Below are 5,797 nucleotides of genomic sequence, written 5' to 3'. Positions count from 1 at the left end.
TCTTAGAGGCTTACTTTGAAAGAAAGTTTGTATAAGCTATTTTACTTTCTAAACTTTGTATATCTGTATATAAGACTAGCCGGCTTAAATTCCGCGAGCCGTGGCTAGACTCTTATGACTATGATACTTTGATATATCTATATATTGTCTTGATATCTGTATGTATATCTTGTGCCTTAAGTTGTAGCTCGTGTGAACGTTTTGCGCTTTTCAATTCTGTTTTTGAGCTTAATCCTTCATCGGGCTCCTAGAATATATTATTTCCTTCTATATAATTATGTATAAGCTTTAGAGTTGTCGTAACCTTTGATTAACCTTTGCTTTACGACGCGAGGTAAGGCTTAGGGTAATTAGGGTGTTACACTCTAAAAACTAAAAACAATAAACGACAAGGGAAAAATAAATTCTAATAACTCAACTCGTGAACTTAATCTTCTATGCTCCTGTAGCTCCGCATTAAACCTTTGCACTTGTAGCTGAAAGAGGTGAAAATAGGGGGTAAGAACTGGGGAGTTCTTAGTAGGGTCGAGGTGGACAGTTATGTTCATTATCCAAATTTAAAACTCATATTTTTATTATAAAAATTTTCCCAAAATAACATTTCCATACATTTTATTGCTTACTAAGAAACCATTTTAACCAAAACTTACCACTGATCCAACCAATCATGACCTCTGGCCCAAATCCAATCAACTCAGCCTCTGGCCCAAATTAAATCAAATCACCATCAAAACTCAATCACAAAATAGAATCAATCACAGGCATAAACAATGCAAGACAAACACAATCAGAAAGTAATTAGAGCAAGTACAACAAATAACAATTAGACAAAAATCATCAGATAGGAAAACCAAAACACTTAAGCACACCCAGACAAAGCAAACAAGTGCAATATGATGCATGCCTGTCCTACTGGCCATGAGCTCATGTGTCGATTACTTTGCCAGAACCCGACAAATCCGGTAGCTAACCTGGATATCATCCTCTTGAAAATCGGTGAGCAGTACAGCACCACGATCCTCACCTGGAGGGTGGTACACTACCACAAACCTCGCAAGATCTTCAATTGAAAAAACAACACACACATGGACGGTAAATAACCATGATCCCCACAAACACATTCACAACCCGTGGGTGGTAAACAACTACGATCCCCACGTCCATCGCGATACTGGACAAGTGGTACACCACCACGATCTTTGCCAGGTCATAACTCAAATTTAAAACCACAATTCTTTTTAAAACCTTGCATACTGCCCAGATTTTTCTAAATATCAAAATCTCTCTTTAAAAATAATTTGAATCCATTTCTCTTTCATCAAACTCTTTTTCTTGATAAACTCAAAACATAATCATTTCTTTAATAATTCAAAATTAGCTAATATAATTTTTAAAACTTTTGAAAATCTATTTTGACTCCCGAAATATTCAAAACACCCCCAATTGGTTGTTCATACATAGCGAATCAAAATCTCAAGCAAACAACAATAATTCAACAAAAATATAGCATAGACTTAATTAAATTCAAACAATAATCAATCAAACTAACATTCAGTTATCAAATTCACATTTAATTATTATAAAATTACCAAACCCTACCTCCGTGCAAATTCAAACAACGAAAACTTTGGAGAAGCTTTCTAACTGAACTGTTGTAGAAGAAAATATTAGAAATCGTATGTACCTCCTAAAACTTCAATTGGCCGAACTCAAAGAAAAAAGGAGTTATGTCACCATCAATTTCTATCAAATAAAAGTGACACCAACACGTAAAGAAGAAAGATACAAACACTTTTATCGAATTAGATTTTTTATTGAAGTTACAGATCGTAAAAGATTGAAGCTGAAAGCTCAGAGATTTCACGGTTCTCCTCACCCCATTCTCGGTCTCTCTCTTTCTTTCTTTTCTTTCTCAAGCTCAATTCGGTCATGAACGAAACAAATGAAGTAAGATGATGATAATGGAAATTAGTGAGATAAAGATAAGGCAAACTCATATAGAAACGAAAGAGAGATATATGAGGATTTATATTGATAATATTAATGTTCTCCTACAATATGAAATTAATGTGAATTAATGGTGGGGTCATGTTAATGTGGCTGTAAATATGAAAACATAATTTTATATATATATATAAGCCACGTTGTCTTTCTTTCTTTTTGTTTCTCTTAATGGCTTCGGCCAAAAAGAATGAAACCAAAGAAATGATATTAGATAGTGATGATTTAATGTTGTTGCTAATAAAAGTATTGCTCTTAAAAAAATATTTTTTTAAATTAAATAATAAATTATAAATAATTTATTATTTAATTTTTAAAAATTCAGATTATTATAACACAAGCAAATATGTTTTTGTTCTCTATGATCATTGTGCTGCCGTATTACTTAAAACCAAACAGTTTGATTTGCTCCAAAAGTTTGAATATAACTTTTAGGTACATTTTTCATTACTTAATCTTTTATTAATTTGTACCCATTTTCTGATATATTCAGAAATTTTTTGCATACTTATTGAATATATTTTTCAAATTTTAAATATAATTTTATAAGTTATGAATAGTTCCTCATATCCTTTATTATTTGATACTGTTGTGGGCAAAGAGGTGATTTTTAAAGTTAAACGTAAACGAGTGGCATATGCTCCATACACGAGTTCATTCAAAGTCATTAACTGCTCTCAAAAACCATATTGTTTCCAAATTTAAGATGGATCCAATTTTCACTGTTAGTTTGTTGAATTTTTTTTATTTTTGCCTATTACCATATTATCTTTCTCTTTAATCAAGATAATTATAAATCTCTATAATTTTTTTTACAATTGTCTCTGATTATTATTTTCTTCTGTTGTAGCGAATTATTCAAACACATATATTCTCACCACTTTATGAGGATAAATACAAAATCCTCATCCTCATGATCATTTACCATCTCTGGAAATTAGAGTATTTATTAATGTTGAAATTATGGAGACTATTGAGGTTGATCTGAATGGTTTGGCTGCTCAATACATTTCAAAAAAAATCTGTATTGTCTTTTATCATTGCAACTTTCACACTTCTATTTTAAATTCATTTTTTTGACTATATTGATTATTCATTATTTACATATTCAAGTATTTTTTCACACTTTCTTAATATATATTTTTCATCAAATGTAGGTTTCTCATGTTATTTTGATTGGAACCATTACAAATATCCCTACTTGTCATTAGTGGTGGTTCTCTATTTGTCTCTGTGATAAAAAATTGAACTGAATCAACAATCTTCATTCTATGAATTTTGTTTGACACATTGTTCAAATAGTCTTTCATGATCAACAATTAATGATACTCAATGTCTTGCTTTTATATATTCAATTGAAGATTTGTATTCTTTTTAAAACTCATACTAATTAGATATTTCAGTGTTAGTGACTTAATATTTACATGTTATGTAAATATGGAAGTTGCAATCTCTTTGTTTTACATGATGAAGTGGTTTCTTATCTTATGAATAGAAAATGTAGGCACTTATTAAAAGATGATCCTTCATTTTTTATGATGAGTTTGTTATTAACTCTTTCTCATATATCGTGTATTTATTTTTTCAGATAATAAATCCTACTTAAAATCCATAAAAAAGACTTCAGATACTATATGTACCAAGTTTTATTCAAACAATATGAATTTCATTTGTATTTTAATTAATTTTTCCCGTTAATTATGTTTTAAGTTTTTTAGTTCATACAATATAATTCTTATATATGTAAATTACCTGGTGTATTCTAATTCACAGAGTAATAACTTCTACTCAGATGGATCAATGATATTGTCTAAACTAATGGCTCAAAAGTTAGTTTTTACGGTTGATCCAAAACCCATCGATGATGACAGCGTATGTCCTGCATATAATGCCACACTCATCAAATTGTTTGTAGATGCTGAAAATTGTGCAATTGTCTCATTGGTTAGCCTTTTTTATTAGTGTAATTCATTTGTTGTTTATACATTTTATTATTCTAGCATCTTTTCTTGCTATATTTCATTTTCATAAGGATTTTTTAATCATTAATTTTGATGTTGTTAATAGCATGATATTTATTCTTCTTATGATACGACTTCATCTCAGAATAGAATTTTAGAATCTGTTAGTTCTTTCACAAACAAAGTAGGTTTTTCCCTTGCATATATAATATTTATAGAATTCAACTTGATATGTATTTAGATATCTGTTAGTTGTTGGCATATTTTTATATCCAATTTGCTAACAATTAATTTTTATTATCATTTTTTTTCTTTTTGTTCACTTATAAAAGCAATATGCTGCACATGAAAATAAATCAGATACAAATAACTGTTTCTAATCTATCTTTCTTACAAGATTTTATCCATATGCCTAATTGATTCACAAAATATATTTCTCTAAGTTTATTCAAAATTCTTATGTTTATTAATTATATGTGTAGGATATCTCTGTCAATATCCTGAGTCATAACTCCTACAACAAAAGATTATCGACTATCTATAATCATGTGTTATTGTCTATTAGAAAAAAATTAGAAGCAACATTTAACATTTTTATTCAGTAAGCTTGCATGTCTATTGATGAGAAAGAGAAGTTGAGTAATGTTACATACTTTAAATAAGGAGTGTTTGCTGTTATTTTTATTTTGCTTGGATGAATGGTTTAGAATTTTTTTGATTATCTATTGCTTATGATCCAATTAAGTTAAATATATTCATGGATTTAATATACAGATTTTAAGTTCTCGTGGAGAACATCTATTTTGCTTTAGTTAATATATAAAAATGTTCAAATGCGCGGGGCATCGACTACTCTGTAAGGAAATGAAGACTATTATGCTATATATACTAGATATTATATGATTTATGAAATGCTTACAAATTTATCATATATATTTCTATGTATGTCAATTTGTGTTGGATAAAATTGATAGTATTATTCTCTATCATGAAACTATATAAAATAATAAATATAGCATTAAAATGCTAGGAATATAAAATTATTATAAGTATAGCATCTTTATCAAAAAGTAGAAAATTAACTTTTTGATTAACTATTTTAAATTTAATTTATTGTAATGTAATAAGATTAGGTTTTTCTTCAAAAAGAAAATTAAGGTTAGGTTGTTAGGTGGGTTTTCACTTTTCAGTGTACTTTAGTTTAAAAATGAGGTTGCTTCTTCTTCTTGTTAAACTTTCATATCAGATCAGACCTCTTTCTCATCTTTCTTCTGTCTGATTGCGTTATTTGTACCCAGTCTCTATTTTTTTCTTATTTTGATGATTTCTTCGACTCAATCCTCTTTTATATTCATTATTTAAAAATAATATTTTTTCTCTTATAATTTTATTATATACACTTTTCTGGAATTTGAACTGAATTAATTCAGATATTTTTTTATTTAATACAAAAAGTGACTAAATGATACAAACTAGAACTCAGAAGGTTTTGTCGTAGAATTTTTACCGAATTTAAATTTTTCTTCCGAAAAAAAAGGTTAGGTTCTTAGGTTGGTTTTCACTTTTCAATGTACTTTAGTTTGAAAATAAGGTTACTTCTTCTTCTTGTTAAACTCACTCTCTCTCTCTATTTGGATTTCCCACGGTATCTCTCAACTCGACAGGTCAAGGACTAATCTGTCGCGGTACTGAGCTCCATTTAAGGGTTTGCTGCTGGCCAATGGATTGCTGCATGCACAAGATGGGATTCGAACCCCCAACACTTGCTTAAGTGGACTAATGAGCTAACCACTAAACCAACCTAACTTGGTTTTTTTTTTTTTGTGTAGTTTAGT

The sequence above is a fragment of the Arachis duranensis genome, chromosome 10, assembly GCF_000817695.3.
Source record: "Arachis duranensis cultivar V14167 chromosome 10, aradu.V14167.gnm2.J7QH, whole genome shotgun sequence".
NCBI classification, from domain to species: domain Eukaryota; kingdom Viridiplantae; phylum Streptophyta; class Magnoliopsida; order Fabales; family Fabaceae; genus Arachis; species Arachis duranensis.
Note: the sequence above shows the minus strand (reverse complement) of the source record.